The sequence below is a fragment of the Neopsephotus bourkii genome, unplaced genomic scaffold, assembly GCF_033783945.1.
Source record: "Neopsephotus bourkii isolate Nb327-2 ecotype Australia unplaced genomic scaffold, CSIRO-AGI_Nbou_v1 NB_1067, whole genome shotgun sequence".
NCBI lineage: Eukaryota > Metazoa > Chordata > Aves > Psittaciformes > Psittacidae > Neopsephotus > Neopsephotus bourkii.
The window spans coordinates 3,779,222-3,797,553 of record NW_026901555.1 but is presented as its reverse complement, the minus strand read 5'-3'; the positions used below and the strand labels follow the sequence as shown (position 1 = coordinate 3,797,553).

The following is an 18,332-nucleotide window of genomic DNA, read 5'->3' as shown; positions in this document are numbered from 1 at the left end:
ATGTCTTTGCTCACCTTAGAGGTGGGGAGGAGTCATCCATCACTGGGTCCTCAGGACATCCCCCGTGAAAGGTTAAATGCCACTGGCACAAACATGCCCAAAGTCACCTGCCTTCAGAAGAAGCTTCTCACCTCAGCTGATTTTCTAGAAGGGATGTGTCTCAACAGCTAAAGTGAAACACTGCTCAAAAACAGGTTGCATAGGACATAGGACCTGATGGGGTCCTATGGTGACAACTCAGGCAATGAGACTGGCTGGGGATGGGACATCTCTTTCAGAGCATGAGTTTTACATTGCAGCGAGGACCCAAAGAATGATTCTTTTCCACAAACAAGTTCTCCTTAAGTCTTTTTGGTCACTGCCAGCTCCTCCATGCACAAGCAGCCTCTTTCTGCAGTTGATCTGGGCTCTAGGAGCCACCTGCCTGCTTTTCCCTCCTCTGATCAGAGCTACAAGTGTCACCTGCAGCTGTAACCAGTAGCAAATTGGCGCTGGCGTGTATACAGAACGGCTGTCTTGTACCGGCAGACACCACCGCTGCAGTCAGCTCCGACGGGCCCCTTGTCAGGATTTGCATTTCAGAAGGAGCCCGCAGCCGGGTGCGATGTTGCTCATCTCTGCTTGTCACATTTGCATCCAGCTCACTGCAAGGAGCATCATCCCCATCCCTCCTGCCTGGTGGGCTTGGCTGTGTTGGCCTTGTCTCTTTGTGCCATGCTGGTGCCTCACTGCTCCCTCACCTCATTTCCCGGCTCTATGCCATTAAGCAGCAAGGGAGGGGAAAGTGACTCCTCCATAGCTTCATGCAAACCTGCAGTTCAACCACTGAGTCCATCTTTGGTCACAGGAACTGAATGTGACAGAGCACCTCCATGGCAGCATATTAATCTCAGTGCCTGCAGGTGCCATTTTAAGGCTGGCAAAGCAATAACTGATGCTGAGCAATGAAAATCCATCCCAGAGTTTTACTGGTGGAAAACAACCAAAGCACAAACTTGGGCATGCGTTTCTCCTTGTCCTGTTGCTTTTTCTGCAAGGGAACATTTCTAGAGGCTTTAATGCCCCCAGAAAAAATCCCTCCCACCTGCCCCAGCAGCTCCTTCCCCCAGCAGGAGCATCCCACTCAGCACTGGTCTTCACCCCGCACAGCCTCTACAGTGCCAGGGCCACAGCTGCGGCGCACAGGTCCAGGGATCCCTCACCCTGCATTAAGGCATTGTAAACAAGCCTGCACTTCAGAGAAGAAAAATTGGCAGGTCTCCTGCTTTTAGTAAGCAAGCCTGCAGCTCCCCATGTCCCCCACCACACATGCTCCTCACTGCATCCATCTTCCCTGATTGCTTGGCACATTTTCTCCTAACCAAGGGGTGATTTGATTTTGTGGAAGGAGAGGGAACAGTTTTCTTAGGTGATTGTACCTCAAATAGAAATCTTCCCTTTGAGCTGGGCCATTCAGAAGAATAATCTTACTGCCGCAGCCCTGCCTCGAGCAGCTCAGCAATGCTATCCAGCAATTTCCTTTGGCATCAAAGTTGAAAGCGGGCACGTCACCCAGAGTTAACAACATCACAGCAGCATGGTTATTCACCTCTTGCAGAGTGATAGGAAGTGGAATTGATTGCAAGAGATCAGACACCGAGACTCTCATTAACTTCTGCTAACACCTGAGCGGCTGACAGACACTTGCCTTTTGGATTATCTTCTGCACATTTCCAGCCAGTGACCCTGGGTCCTTTCCAGCCCCTGTTTACTTAATAACACGCAGCATTACCAGTGTGGCAGCTCAGACCCATCTGCACCAGGCTCCCATCACAGCATCCAGCCCCTGGAGCACACCTGAACAGTATTGCAGCACTGCAGATCCATACTTCCCCCTGTGCCCTGCTCTCCATAGCACCAGGAAGAGGATGCTCCCAGTCTCCCCCTCAGGAAACGTTTCCCTCTGAGCAGCTGGAAAAGCAGAGGCAGCCCAAACCCAGCTGTCCTGACGATGATGTCAGGCTGAATTTGCACACAGCTGGTGGACGATCTCCAAGGCATGACCTTTCCGGACACACTGGAAGTATTACTGAAGTAATGCGTAAAACACCCACAGACACCAACAGAAACCAACACCCGCAGACAGCCGTGCCTTCTGCATGACCACCCTGCTGCAGGGGTAGTACTGGTGATACGATCCAGAGCAGAAGGGTGCTGCGGATGTGTATTGCCAGGCTTCCACACAGCTTCCCACCTATGGTCCTGAGCCTGTGGACACTTATAGCATCCAAACCCCCAGGTTTCTCTGTCCAGGTCCTTCCAGGCTGGCAGTGAGCTGGTGCATCCTTTCAAGCCCACCCCACAGCTGCACAGCCGGAGCTCAGGGCTACAACACTCAAATGAGAGGGGGCGTTAGAGCATGGAGGAGGCATCACAAGCAGAGCAGGACACGGAACACAGGAATGGTGTGCACAAGGCCATGGCTGAGTGTGCAGGGAAGAGCACCCCTGCTTCAGCCCCAGCACATGGCCAACACGAGAGGCTATTTCCAGCTCTGCCGCACAGCTCCCTCCTGCCTCACCTCCAAAAGCCACAACACAACCTTTGGGGAGCCTGGCAGGTGCTCTTTCATCTCGCCCACTGACAGCACTGCTGACAAGAAGCTTTCTACTTCAAAACCCTTTGTCTTGTCTTTTGTTCTGTTAGGGTTTGATATCCCTCTCCACACTGTCACAGCTGCTCCAGGCTGCTCTCCACCTGCCCAGTCACAGCCTCCGTTAAGAGGAGGAGGAGCAGCAGCAGCAGGTTAACCTCATTAAGAGGAGCAGCAGCAGGTTAACATCGTTAAGAGACTCACACCTCCCTCCTCTCTGCAGTTATTCTGAAGCCAGGCTATGATTACAGGGCACCCTTGAAAGGTGAACTAATACAGCTCTGAGAAGAGGTACATGCTCTGTGCATCCCTCTGAGCATGAATCTCCCAAAGATGCTGGTGCTGAAGACAGAGTATCCATACCACTGGTGAGAATCCACCCTTGCATCCTCCCTCTGTCCACACCAGAGGGATCAGACAAGAAATGGAATTACCCCACTTTTCATTGCCTGTTTTCCCCCCGTTTTGATCTCCCCCCTACATGCTGCTGCTAATAACACAGCAAAAGAACAAGCTTCCCCTGGGAGCTGCACCCTCCTGCCCACAAGCAAAAGCAAAACCACAGTGCAAACGCTTTGCTGGCAGTGGCAAGTCCACTGTGTTGCCTGGATTCCTGGGGAGGACAGGGAGCAGCTTGGGGCACTGCAAGGAGATGAAGCTGTGGCAGCTGGTGCCATGTGTGCCTGCACCAGCAGCTCCATGGGTCAGGAGTGGGGAAGGCTGGAAGAGGAAGAAAGCAAGAAAAGAAGAAGGTGCTGGAATATCAGAAGAGGACAACGGGTTTTCATTAGCCTAATGTAGAGATGCCTGCTTTTAAGAATAAAAAATAAAGGCATCAAATTAGTATCTTTCAAACAACAGCAGAGAGGAGACATCTTGTTCACAACATCTGTCTCAGATCGTCCTGCTAATTTCAAGTTACTACAAACTCCTTTAATTCCCTGCCAGAGCTTTCAAATTCATATTTTTTTGAAACCACAGGCTAGCCAGCTCCACAGCCTTGAATTAAACATGCAAGTGAGCAATGAGAACAGAAATGTTAAAAAAGGAGGGTCAGGCTGTGTTTCACAATGCGCAAAACTGCCGCTCAGCGGGAAGGCAGATGGGGAGACAGTCACCTTGGTGGAAGCCTTGCCACAGCCACCCGAGCCCTGTGGCATGGGACAGCAGGACATGGGAGCACATGTGGAATAAGTGGTGAAAAGCCCACCTCATCTATCCTCCCCATCACAGCACCTGCTTGGCACAGTGAGGGATGGGGAACAGCTCCAGTGCAATGCAGCTCAGCATCAGAGATCATAGAATCATTTGGGTTATAAGGGACCTTCAGGGGTCATCTTCAACTATATCAGATTGGTCAGAACCACACCTAACCTGGCCTTGAATATCTCCAGGGATGGCACATCCACTTGGGCCATCTATTCCGCTATTTAACCATCCTTATGCACTGGTCCTGCCCAGGACAGCATAACTAAATGATCCCAGCCTTCCTTCTCTCCTGCAACTATTGCATCTGTCTGGGTCTCCCTTTTCCCAGAGACCCAATTTGCACCCACTCACCCATTAACAGTCCCAGCTGGTTCCAGGCATGTCTCAGCAGGAAGTTTTAATCTCCTAATTGGCAAATCCCTATGGAAAAACATTTTAAAAGATACTGGTGCTCTCAGGGGGTTTTCTCCCATGAAGGGAGCTGGAACTAGATGAGGGGGTTGGAACTAGATGATCTTGAAGTCCTTTCCAACCCTATCTGTTCTATGAAAGGGCTCATGAAGGTGCATATTCTGGCAGTTGCTGCGCTATCTGTGCAGTGGGGATCAGGTTGTCTGCACCCCTGCCAGTGGGGCTTGTCCTCAGCACAGCCCAGATCCCTGGGGACAGGGCACCTGAGGGCTGGTGGTAAGGGCTTTGAGAGGAATGAGCAACAGTGGGTGGGGAAAATAGCATCCTGCTTTTATCCACAGGTAGCACAGAGCTGCAGTAATGCCAAGGACAGTGGTGAGGGGGATAGGAACTGAGATCAGGTGGAGTCTGGTGGAGTTTTGTTCCAGGCATTCTCTAAGTCCATGGTGGTGGCTGAAAAACAGGACACAAAATAGGGGAATTACTAACCTTTGGCAGCAAATGCACCTGCAGAAGCATTCCCCCAGTCCCTGTACTTTGTCACTTGTCTGGCAGCAGAAGCAAAAGCTGGAAAATACAGGGGCACTCAAATCTCCTGTAAATCAGCATCATTGAATGGAGGAAATTTACACTGATTTATGCGTGTGAAAGATCTGTCCAGAGAGGAAAAGATGTGTTTTCTGTTTCTGGACAGGAGCAAATTGAAGAAAAGCACAACCAGAAAAGCTGGGGTGGAACAACCAGTTCTCTGAAGATCCCCTTCCTCATGCTCCCCATCATGCTCCAGATGCTGAGCCTCACAGAATTGCTCCCCATGGAAGCAGCAGCTCAGGGCCCTGCAAGCAGAGAGTATCCTCCCCTCCACAGACCTCACGTCCCATCTTATATATGGGATCTGAGGCTTATATAAATATGTGACTATGTAAATAAATACAGAGTGTGGAGCTGGGGAGGCAGGTTAATGGCTGGGGAAGCCGGGCTTGACCTTGGTGACATTTCAAATTAGTTCTGCTGCACTGGGCTGGTGCTTTGAAGGGATTTGCGCTTGCGCTGGATAGGGAAAGAAATACTAAAATTCATCATGCGAAGAGGGTCTTTGGAGCTTCCTTCCTCCTGGGAAGAGACCTCTGCCTCCTCCAGCATCCTAGAGTGGATGTCCAGGCCCTGGAGATGCTGGGGAAGGTGGCAGCTCAGTGGTGGGCTTGAACGTTGTTCTTACCCTGGCATAGTTCCCAGGGATGTGGGGACAGGCAGGCAGGGAGCAGGCATGGAGAACTGTTCCCAGGACATCAGCCCTGTGGTGGCCACCAAGCTGGCAGAGCTGGATCCTCTCCTGCCTTGGGTGAATCACTCGGGCATTTTGGTCAAGTGTGTAATGTATCCACACATGCACATTATATAAAGATAAACTTGCCTGCATGTGTAATATATGGACGTGTGCATGCACAGAGATAAAATTCATTAGAAGTGGGCATAGAATATATTACTAGTGCTTAATACATGCACTGAAAGGCAAGTAGATGGCAGAAAAGAATGCATTACAAGAACAAAAGGGGTCATTTGTAAAGGTCTAATTCGGCCCTCTTGTAAGCATGTGTTATGATACAGGTTTTAATTACCCTAACCCATGCTGGCCTTCCCACAGGGTCACGTCTCTGACAAGGGAGCAGCCTTCTGCCACAGCAGTCTTCAGCTTTCAAGCATGAGGCATATTAAAAGTTTTCCTCTCACTCGGGGGAATGGCTGGAATGTTCCTATGGAAGTTCAGCGCTGAGCAAGCAGTGTACCTGGGGAGTTCCAGCTGGTCCAGCGGCCTTGCCCCCTGGCTGGATGCTCAAGGTGAAGAGGACCGCTATGAGGGGGGTGGCCACTGCGTCTGTCTGGGAAATCTAAGCATGCCCATCTCCTCAGAGCCTGGCCCTTACAGGCACCCGCCGTGCTAAAGAGGATGTTGTAATGAGTGTGAAGCCAGATGGCATCACTGTGATCACCCACGAGTGCTGTCTGCAGGCAAATGAACCTGTTTATAACAGCCCCACACTGCCCATTGCCAGCTCTCCCTGCTCCCCTTCAGACCTGCCGTTCCTTAAGCCTGGACTATTTTGTTTTCCTTCTTCATTAAGAGGCTCACATCAGGGCCTGGTGAATGGAGAAACACTGGCAGAGCTTGTTTCTCTGGCATCATCCTGATGCAGAGCTGCTCCTTCAGCCCGCCAGGGACCAGTGCCACTGCTTGTCACCGTGCTGGGTGGTGGCACCTGTGGCGCACAGTGAAAGGGTGGGAAAGGGAGACAGGAGGCTCTTTGTTCCTTCCACATGAGGAAAACTTTCTGCCTGCTGTGAGTGGCCGTTCAGGAAGATGCTGCAGGACCTCAGGATGTGCGGGGTTTCGGCTCCCAAGCTTCTCAGCCTCTGTGGAGGACTGGGATGATGCATTCGGACAATTTTGGCTGGTATAGTGACTCAGCCTCCTGACAGCCCTCCAAGACCTTTGCCACTCTACCTAAACAGGGATTATTTCATCCTCCCAGAATGGCTTAAGCACTAATAAATGGCATTAAAAATTAATTTTCCACGCTGTCTGTTGGTGTTTCTTCCATCCCTGGAACGTGCTCAACAGGCAGAACTGATAAGCAAAACCCAGACAACGTCCTCCATGCTAATGCCCCCCGTGCAGGCGCTCTCCCCCCAGCCCAGTGTTTATCATTAGGAGGTGACTGTGCAATTATTAGCATTCCATCTTTCTCCCTTTCTTAAAAAGAGGAAAGATTTTGTTGGCAGCTTGGTTATTTGCTACGGGTGTCAGGCCTGCTTCTCTCTCCTCATGTCAAACAACATATGCAAAGGAGATTTATACACATGCACACAAGCATCAATGTATACAGTGGTCCTTGGGACAAGACTGTTACATCTTCTGATGGCCAGGAGGGAGGTTTCTGGGCTGTGAGCCCCAGGGGAAAGGGGAAGCAAAAGAAGCAGAAGTAAAAGCGGGATCAGAGAGGAGCTGCAAGCCAGCTGGGCTCAGCAGCTCAGCCTGGGGTTTTATTAGGGATGACGGCAATCTCTTGTTTGGGTCAGAAGCTGTCTGAAAAGGACATTTTAACCCCTTCTGCTGGCTGGCAGGGTCTTGGCTGCATCTTTATCCATGGCCAGGTGACTGTTGTCAGCCATCTAAGCAGAAAAGGCAGCTCATGGACCCCAAAGCAACCTTGCAAACCAGTGCATGGCCCTGCCTTGCTGCATGGACACTGGCCCAATGGAACAGTAGAGCTGGATGCAGGGCAGAGCCTGTGGTATGAGGGACTGCTGGCCCACAGAGATGGGGACACCGGTCCGGGAAAGGCACGGGTGCCCCATTCCCAGCCAGCACTACTGCTGCGCCTGCCTCATTCGCCTCGGATCCACCCAATTACAGCTAATTAGCTTTTCTGCCATAAAACCCTAAGGAGACAATGGAGAAAAGCCTCCTGCCTTTGACAGTAATGAAGTTAAATAGATATTTATTTATCCTTTTATTAGACAAACCAATTATAATTTTACGCTTGAAATAGCTAATTTTTAAATGTGATGTCGAAGCATATGTATATACCGAAGTAATATATAGCCAGACCTGGCCTCTAACAATCCTGCCTCATTAACAGCATGGCTAAGTTGGTATTTAAATATACTCTAATGCACCCATTCATAAAATGGTAATTAAAAATACGCTGAAATACAGCTATTAAGACAGAGATCCTGGTTATTTATAGACTCTGTTTTCAGTTTCAAGTGATAAAATCCTGAGTAATTGCTTGGACTGGTGAAATTTTGCTTCCCCCTGTGCTCTGACCCACCCTGGCTGGGAAAGCAGAGGCTGGCATTTCCCAGCGAGCATGCCATCCATCTGGGCAGCCATGGAAGGCCGCGGAGGGACCCACAGAAGAGAGGAACTTGGCACATCACTGAAGCTCATGCGTGCTTTCCCCCCTCCTGCAAGATGAGCAACGTCCATCAGGCCTCTCTAGAAAGTTTATGTCAAGCAACAGGAAGAGGAGAAAAGCTGTTGCAGATTGCAAAGCAAACACCCGGGCATTGAAGCTCCTACAGAAACACTGGAGAGGTGGATGTGCAGCTCCCCACTGCCAGACTGGAGTGAGGAGGGGATTTACCCATTTCCAGACAGCTGGAAAGGGAAGAGCCAAGCGGCAGGTCAGGCTCGGGGCTCTCTGAGCTGTTTGCCATCCATCCCCACCATTGCCTATCCCTCTCCACTTGGACTCTTGCAAGGGTTGCCAGCACACTCTGGTAACTGTGGCCCTGCCACCCCCATCTTTCCCAGCTGGAGGGGGCTCTGGTTTCCCTGCCTTTCCTTGCCATCTGGATGCGGGGCCGGGTGGCTGGAGCCCATCTGACTCCTCAGCCAAACGCTTGATACCAGAGATCATAGAGGGACTTTTAAAAAATTAATTTTGCTGTCTATAAAGCTCCAGAAAGTGCAATTTGGTGTTCGGCTCAGCTGGCCATGGCTCCGGGCAGCATCTACTGCAGCACCATGCAGCCCTGCAGCCTTTGGAGCCATCTGGCCCGGCAGCCCCAGCCCCGGCCCGGCATGGGTCCTGATGCTGCTGATCCTGCCCAGTCCTCTGGCTCGTCATCAACTCCCCTCTTCCCACAAGACTGAGGGCCTCCTGCTCACGTTTCTAAATGCAGGCAAGAGTGATTTGGGAAATGAGAAATTTGCTTTAAAATGTGATTTCAGCCGTCTCACACCTACTCAGGAATTTCAGCTAATTCTGCTGAATACTTCTAGTTGGAGACATTTTTGCTTCAGGGCTAGAGGCATAGAGTGACCCTAGAGATGTTGGCAGCTTTGCACCCTGCAGCCCAGGGGTTGGGGACTAGGGTATCATCCCAGGGATACAGGAGACCCTTTTCCAGCCCATCCTCAGTGTCTTATGGGAGTGGAGCTCTGCAAGGTGATGTCTGTGTTTTGGTGGAACAACTCTGGTGTGCACCTTGGGGTGAGACCGTCTCTCCAAGGGCAGCATCCGGAGAGAAAACAAGGCTAGAGTTTTCTGAACCCTTCCGCAGGAGCCTTTGCTCATGGCAAAATGCAGGCATGGCACATATTCAGCTCAATGTGGGGATTTAATGGGTTCTGGCCTGCTCCTCATCATTTTGTTGTGGTACATGGTTCCAGCAAGTGACTGAAAATTGGTTTCAGAGTTGCTCTAATCTCCATCCTGGTGGCACACAGCTCTGGAAGCCCTTTTCTCCTCTCATGCCCGGACCCCCCAGCCCACATTCTACAGGGTGGATACAGGCTCATATCTGTTATTCACAAACCTGCCCTTTCCCAGCTCTGTGGCCTTGCTGGACCAGTCTGAGCTGAAAGGGATAAGCAGTGGAACAGCATGGTCATGCTGTGACACTCTCCACCTCCAAACCCTATCAGCGCTTTTGGAAGTCTTGCCCTTTTTATGGGTCCTAAAGGCTCCACGGGGAATGACACAGAACAGCTCAGTCTAATAGAGTAAAGCAGGAGGTCCAGCAGACCTGCTGGGCATTGCCCAGGGGTTTCCCAGTGGGGAGAGGATGCTGTGTCAGCATTTGGGGCAGAAAGCAGAAAAAGGTAGAAGATAGCACTAACCCCTCATGAATGATAGCCACAAGCACTGTCCCAGCCAGAACACAGAGATGAGCCCTGGGCCGCTGGAGATTTGGAAACGACAGCAGAAGATGGGGCTCCACATGTGCTGAAGCTGCTGAGCCTGGTGGAGATGCAAGGCATCAGGAAGAAAGTATGCCGGCTGGGAAAGAGCCAGATGGCAGTGCTGGCGGGGAAGCAGATGGGAGATGTAAAACATCCTGCACATCCAAGAGACCTGAGCCCCCTGGTCCTCTGGGACCAGAGGGACACCCTGCAGCCCTGAAAGCCAGGACAGAGATGCCAGGGCAGAGGACCCTCACTACATCACTGGGCTGTGAGTCCACTCATCCACCCTGCAGTATTGGGTCTCTATAGTTTGGAGAAGAGGAGATTGAGGGGTGACCTTATTAGTGTATATAAATATATAAAGGGGGAGTGTCACGAGGATGGAGCCAGGCTCTTCTCAGTGGCAAACAATGAAAGGACAAGGGGTAATGGGTACAAATTGGAACACAAGAGGTTCCACTTAAACCTGAGAAGAAACTTCTTCTCAGTGAGGGTGACGGAACACTGGACCAGGCTGCCCAGGGAGGTTGTGGAGTCTCCTTCTCTGGAGACATTCAAAACCCACCTGGACACGTTCCTGTGTAACCTCATCTAGGTGTTCCTGCTCTGGCAGGAGGATTGGACTAGATGATCTTTTGAGGTCCCTTCCAATCTCTAACATACTGTGATACTGTGATTGGTGTTCTGCTCACAGCCTTCTCCAGCACCCTGCTGCTGTCTCCCTGTCAGGGCAGCCCTGACACCCTGGTGATGGCTGTAGCCCCTTTTGGGGGACACCACAGACTGGGGTTTTGCTTGTTGGTTTAACTGGGCTCGGTGGGAACATGGTGGGACCACATCCTCCGGGGCTGGGGACCATGCCACAGACAGAGAGGTGACTTCCACCCCTGCCTTCACGCAAAGGAAGCCCAGGGCTGGGGACCCGCCTTTACCCAGCCCTCAGCTGCAGTCACAGCACGGCCGGGGCTGTCCCCGCGCTGTCCCCGCTCGGGGCCGGGGCCGCTGCCCGCCGGCAGACACTGGATGGCACTCGCACTCCTTGGCACATCGGGGTTGTTTTCCGACGGAAAGCACATGGGTCTGGAGGGGGTGGTGTGGGGGGGGTGTGGTGCTGTGTGAGTGATTTACTCGGGGGCCGTGGGTCGGTGTCCGGTGCAGGAGCAGCAGGGACCGAAGTCAGAGCAGTCACACAGACGGTCGGGGTCTCTGCTTTGCACCTGTGAAGCATTGCCAAAGGCTGCGGGACGAGCTTCATCGAGACCCTCGCTGCCAACCACCAGACTCACCATGGAGAGCCCCCGTCCCAGTGCTGGGCAGCAGTGGGGGTGATGGGGCAGTGCTGAGCCTCAGCCGGACCCGCCGCAGCCCAGGAACCCCCGCACCGAACCGCTGGGCTCAGTGTGTGCAGGGGTCTCCGGCGGCTGGATCCGTCTCTGAAGAGCACCGGTCCCCACACCTAGTGAACTCGGTGGGAATTACAACACATCATTTATTAAAGGGTTGCTGTCAAGGTTGACAAGCCCCCAAATTAAGTAGCTTAAAAATTCCATTAGCTGAGGTCTTTCTGGTGCCATGTCCTATCTCACTTTTGTTTATCAACCTTCACGGCTCTGAATATCTAGTAGCTGCTCAGCTGTGTCCGTATGGTGGAGAGACGTGGCGGGGAGAATGGGAGAGTTGGGGGGGAGGGAAAAGTTCACCCGCATGCAGCACGTACAGGGCTCTCTATAAACGCACTCTGGAAGCTGGTCACAGCAGCCTGTAAACAAGTGGGGCCCAGGTTCATGTGTGTTTAGCACTCAGCAATGTGAGAGCAAAAACTTCACAGGGAGTAGAACAGGGCAGGAGACTGGCTTCACTTTTAAGGCTCTAAGGCTGTGCTCCAGACCCCCTGCTACCACTGCCAAGGTAAGGTGTCCTCTGCCCCTCCGCTCCCAAGCAGGGGCTGCTGCTCCTTGTGACAGGGACAGGGAAAAATTCTGCATTTGGTTGAAGGAAGGTGCCCAGGAGGTGTGGGTGTGGGCTTAGCAAGGGGACGTGGAGACCTTTTTTTCACTTCAGGTCATGCCCTGGCACCAGTTAGACAAGATGCCGTGGAGCTGCACAGCTCCATCCTCCCGTCCCCTCTGGAGCATGTGGCATAGCATCACAGAATGGTTGGGTTTGAAAAGGACCTTAAGATCATCCAGTTCCAGCCCCCTGCCATGGGTAGGGATGCCTCACACTAAACCATGTCACCCAAGGCTCTGTCCAACCTGTCCTTGAACACTGCCAGGGATGGAACATTCACCACATGGCAGGACTTCAATGCTTCCAGGGAAAGGGATCAGTCTTCGTAAGCAGGCATCTCTACAGAACAGGTTTCCCATCATTTCTAGCTCAGGAGTGGGCTTTTGCACTGCTAGAACACCCTATTCCTTCTAAAGAGAAGCTGGGGCAGCAAATGTCAGAGCAGCTCTGTCAGTGGCTGCGAGGGGCGGCCAGCAAGAGGGTTACTGAGTCTGGCACATGCCGCTTCTGCTTACCGGGATGTTGTTGTGTTGAGTTCCATCAGCATGTCCTTACCCATCTCTGTCTCATGCAGCTGCAGGGCTGGAGAGCATGGTGTGTGTGACAGAGACACAACTGTCAACGAGGTGACAGGGATGGGCCAGGCTGCAAAGCAGCCACAGCAGCACAGCCAGTGTTTAGCTGAGCTCAGGTGTGCCACCTCCTCCCCATTCTGTGACTCCCCAAACACTTGCACAGAAGCAGGAAACTGAGATTCTGTGTCTGTAAGTCTGTCTGTGCTTGTTACACTCACTGTCCCTGTGGGCAAGATCGCCATGGACGGCTCTAGCAGACAGCAGCGACCTCCCTAAGACAGGAGAGAGAACAGAAATTGCATCCTACTTTGTTCAAACAACCAGCCCGCAGCTCCAAGACTCCAGCTTAATCTGTCTGCAAAGCTGAAACTCCTTCCAGGGCTGAGCAATTAGGGCAAGTGCTGTCCTGAGGCTGTGTCATGTGGCTGTGCAAGCTATCTCATAGGCAGGGGAGAAGCCCGCCATGGAGCGGCTGCTCTTTGGGAGGGAGATGCTCCAATGTGCTTTAAATAATCAACACAGGTCCCCATCCTGACACACTGCAGGGGTGGCTGTGAAGAGCTCAGTCCTTCTGCTTCTTGGTGTCAGCAGCAAGGAACACTCAGAGAAGGGTAACAATACAGATGACTCCTGGAAATAGCTCAAATGTCAGTTGGAGGATTGTTCTCCTGAAATCTCGGCCTGATTTGCAAGTCAAAGAGAATGGGATATATCAGGAGAATCAACCAAACTTCAGTAGACGTCTCCAAAACTCCATTTATTTTTGAGAACTGCATATTGCACCTTTCTCTGCTTGATGAACACAGACTGGCATGTCCCATTAGCAGCCTGGCTGTGCAAGCCCCTTGGCCTTAGCTCACAACAGGGTTACACATGGGGGTGCCTCCTTATTAAAGAACAAGAATGAGGCCCTCATCCCCTTCATGACACATGCTGGGCGCCCCTTCAGCCTGGAGCAACATCTCAAACTGGACCCAGTGAAGATGGCAAACATTTACGTGCCAAAACCTGCTCCATCAGCAGTTGCGTGCTGATGTGGTGGTGTTGGCATGGAGGAGTGCGCCGGTACTTGACGGCGTGTGTGTGTGCAGGGACAAGCAAAGCCATGCACAAAACGCTCTCCTCACCTTCCTGTCTCCAGGAGCAATTACTGGGTGTGAGGGGAATGAGAAATCTGTGTGATAAATCTAGAAAAAGCAAACTGCTCCATTCCACCAGGAAGGAACCCAGCTATTTTTAAGTTCAGGGACGATGCACGCAGCCAGATAAAATATTCAGCTTTGTGCAAAAGAAAACAGGAGGAGACTAGAATGATCCCAACTCTGTCTGTCTCTTGCAGCCCTTTCCCACTGGCATGAGGGTCCTGAGACCCCACCCCAGCCCTATGATATCCACCTGGGAGGATGCAGACAGATGGACATGGGGCTGGGTGACCAAACACTAAATATGTGCCTGACCATCTCTAGGACACGCTTGCAAAACCCACTGACCCAAATACTCCCACCCAGAGCAGATCCCTGGCTGAGCAGTTGTAATGAGATGAAGCAGTGGATGAACACTTGGCAACGACCCCACTAGGGAAGCAATGCCGCTGGCCAAGAAGACAAGCAAAGGGCTTGGTTTACCCCTTTGAGCAGTGGGTTTTGTAATGCAGCCCCTGTGCCAGCAAGGGGAGAGCACCCTGCCTCCACCCAGCCCATTATCCAAGGGTAGGGGCACAGGGGCTGTGCAGGGCTCGTGGCCCCTGGCTCGGAAGCGATGGTTCCTGACAAGCGCACGGCAGGAGCCGAGCAGCGTGAAAGCGACCTCATTGCCGCCGATCATGTCAGTGTGGGGAGCGGGACCCCCGCTGCTGACCTATTTACTGCTTAAAGGAGCAGCCTGGCGCCTTGCAGCGATGAGCTGGGGGGAGCCCTGGGGTCCCCAGGGACTCTGGACTGGCCATGGAGTCTGTGCTACGAGGATGCTGTGGAAGGCACCAATGCAGCATTCCCATGCTGTGATGCTAAAACTCCATGGATGCTAGCTCTTTCTAAAATGAAGCTGTTTTTCTCGCCCCTCAGTTGGCAGACCACTATAAATAATGGTGTCGAGCACAACAAAGTAAACACATGCTTTTTGCATTTAGTTGCTGGTTCCAATAACAACAACTATTGTTATTCACATTTACTCCAGTGCTGTTACAGCCTCGCAGAGCATAGCGTCTTGCTCTGCCAGGCAGCGGAAGGATGTCAAGGGCTATTGTATGACAGAGTGGATCCCTTTGTGCTCTCAGCCACTTAATGCTAGCATGAGAGGTGAACAGTAATACGGAGTTATTACCTGTGACAAACAGGGGATCAGGCGGAGACACCCCTGATTTTGGGGACCTGCATGGACTTCATTCCAACAGAACATCTCCAAGCTACTGCTGTTCAATGGCATTGTCACTGGTTTAATTTCAAAGGGAATTGACTTGAATCATTTGTTTTTATATGAGGCTGTGTACAGTTATTACTCTTTGTCTATTCTTTTTTTCTTTTAATAATGAAAAGAAGCCAGACCAGGAAACCAATACTCATGTTTCTGCCTTAAAATTTGATTGTGTAAGAATTGAAATGAGGGATTTTTTATGGGTCTCCCCATACAAAAATTAGATTTCATCACGGAACTGTTTTTCGGATGGTCAACCATTGCAGTTCATTTTGCACTGACAGTTTTAAAACAAACAAACAAAATAAATAAAACTGGGAAGTGACTAACGCTGAGGGTTTTCAAACAACTTGTCTGTCTCCTGTTTCCCAGGGAGAGCATTTGCAAAATGAAAGCATTTAAACGATCTAAGATGCGATTACCATGAAGTGGATCGGAGGAATAAGAAACAGCAGTCCAAAAAGAACTACCAAAAATACCAGAGATTAAAAATGAGCTTTAATCTTGGTGTTTGTGTTGTTCAGGGCCCGAAAGGCTGCTGGGGGAATGCAATGAGATTGAAAAGTCCAAATGACCTGAGAAATGCCTGATGCTAAAGGTGATTAAAACACAGAGCAAGGCGGAGAGGAAAATTATTGTGTCAATTATAGAAAAAAAGGGAAAAGGGAGGGGGGTAACAGCCCCTTGCTACTCCCTGAGGGCCCCAAGCCCTGTCCTGCCACAGCTCCAGTGAGAGCTGGCTTCCTTGCTTCTGCCAGGTGGTCGAGGTGATTATTCCTAATGAATAATAATAATAAATAGTGCAGATTTGCTTCCTGCCCCCCCTCCCAGGGGCTCGCTCCCACAGCAGGAGTCTTCTTCCACCTTTCTTTCAGCAAAGGCAAAACGTTTTGGTTCACAGGGCCAAAGTTTGACTTCCTTCTGCAAATATTTGTAGATGTTACTAGTAAATATCAGCGGCAACATAGGAGCATCCTCCAAGCGTGAGAGGTGTGTTACTTGCGCTGCAATGCTCCGTTGGTATTTGTAAATACATTGCACCTTAAAGAAGTACAACAAGTAATACGCTTGCGGCGAATATTATAATAATTTGTCATGAAATGTGACATCTTGACACTATGAAAGAGAAAAGTATTAACTTAGTGCAGTTGGTAAATATTATCCAGGTGCTACCGGCATTATCTAAATGGCTCCAGCTGCAGAGCTGGAAATGTCAGTCCCAGTACAGATGCAGCAGGATGCTGAAACAGGGGTGCTTCAGGGATGCCGAGACCTAGGTGCATCCCACCAAGGCTGGCCCCAACCTTGCCCTGCCCTGTGCTCACTGGTTGCATCCAGCAGCTGCCCCAGCTCTTCTGCAACCCTTCCTTCCTTCCCTAAATGCCTACACAAGCCACTGCTCCTGGGGTGATACCATCCAGTTGCTCTTCATCAGCAGGTCTTGTACTGACAGCTGACGGCAACCCTGGAACAGTGCTGCTCCAAGCATGTGAATCCTGACCTATGTGAGGTACAATGGGCTTTCACCTTTACATCCCTGTTCCTTAGAGAGATGTCTTACCTCTGGAAATGAAGTGATATAATTATTTAGCTCACCTAAAAAAGAGGCATCAAATTCATCTAATGATTAATTTAACAGGGCTCAGATGTGCTGCTACCTCCATTTCAGCTTTCCTTAAAATCACTTCAACTGGGATAGAAACTGTTCCTCCATTTCTAAATGTATGGCTGTGATTATTACTAATGTGCTCATCGCCTGTGTTTATGTTCACATCCCACCCATGCAATTAGCATGCCCATGCCCGTGCACATTAAACAGCTTTCTGGGACACTGCCCATCACCCTGGCTTCTGACTGGCACTGCACAGAGCACAGAAAGATTTCCAGATGCCAGTGCATGCCAGGAGTGTGCCAGATGTATGCTGAATGCATGCGGAATGTGTGCTGGTTGCATGCTTGGTGAGTGCCATATACATGCTGGATGAATAGAATCATAGACTGGTTAGGGTTGCAAATTGACGGATGGTCAAGAATGAGTGTTGGATGCATGCCGGGTGTGTGCTGGATGCATGCTCCATGCATGTGGGATGCATGATGGATGCACATGGGATATGTGCTGTATGTGTGCTGAATGTGTACAAACATCATGAGTGCACACACAAACATCACTGGTGGAGAAGCATCACTACAATGTCTGCCTGTGCTGTGCTGGAGCAATGTGTACCTGTGCTGCGCAGCCCAGGGGCTTCTACCCATTTTTCAGGGGACACCAAGAAGCGGGTGCCCAAAGAAGCTGCTGAAGTTCCGCAGTGTGGGGCCAATGCAGGCGGGACAGGCACGTCCAGCAGCCGCTGACCGCCCCGCTCCCTTTGTCTCCCTTTCGTTTGACTCCGGGCATTTCACATCCCTATTGACAATGTGTTTGGGACATTCAGACATTGAAGTGACAGTGGCATTTCCATGACCTGAAACCAGAGACTCTGTCGGTGCGGGCTTTGAGGACATTAGCTGTCCATAATCATATGAGTTAGACTTTATCCGGCTTTTAAAGAGCACATGATGAGAACAGCTAGTGACAAAGTGTTTCTGCAGAGCGCGATCTGGCCTGGCAGGATTCATCTCCTCAAGCCCTTGGAATCTGCAATATTCATTAGGAGCTGGGAAAAAATGTGCTTCCTTTGGAACAATGCAAATTTTGAAAGGAAACCTTTCTCACGAATGTGCCCCAGAGCACCGGCTCCGGCAGCAGGGGTGGCAGGGAAGCAATTAAAACCCTTCCAGCCCATTAGTGGGTGCGTTCATTAGAGCAGAGCTACTGCTGCTGGGCAAGGGCAGGAGGCTGTGCACAGTGCTGCTGCTTCAGGGAAAATGTCAGGGCTCTTGTGTGCTTCTGATGCCTTTCTTCTCTGTCACTTAAGGGAAAGGTCCTTGGCCACCAAGGAGGGCACAAAGAAGACTCCCAGTTCATGCAGTTCCTGTGGGATTTTGCAGAGTGCTTGCCATGGGGATGGGCACTGAGGGACAGCAGTGTGGGCAATGGCAGCCAGCCTTGCCATGACATTGCTTCATCAAGGGGCTCATGGCTGGCAGCTAGCAGGGGCCCGTCACACCCAGCCTGCTTCTACTGGCACCGTGGCTTGGTTATGGCACTGTGAGCCACAGGGCCCATCACTTCTGCAGGGATTTATTACCCCTCATGCCAGTGTCCCAGCAGCAGGCGCATCCCCACAGCCATCACATGGTGGTTCCTGAGGGTGCTGCATGCAGCAGTGACATCTGAAGGTCCCCCAGTGATGTTGCCAACAGTGTTTGGGAGGGACAGACAAGCTGAGGAGATGTTTGGAGGGCCCCACCATCCGTGTCATGATGCTGCCCTGCTCGTGGAACT

At 51.2% G+C, this 18,332-nt stretch overlaps 1 long non-coding RNA gene across 1 annotated transcript in view; it reads left to right on the top strand.

The window, feature by feature from the left end:
- LOC133216902 (uncharacterized) overlaps nucleotides 1-15,943 on the top strand; it is a 448,875-nt gene extending 432,932 nt beyond the window's left edge. The window contains exon 3 of the long non-coding RNA XR_009726752.1: nucleotides 15,933-15,943. This is a non-coding gene — a long non-coding RNA (uncharacterized LOC133216902). The remainder of the gene's footprint in view (nucleotides 1-15,932) is intronic.
- The last annotated feature ends 2,389 nt before the right edge of the window (nucleotides 15,944-18,332 follow it).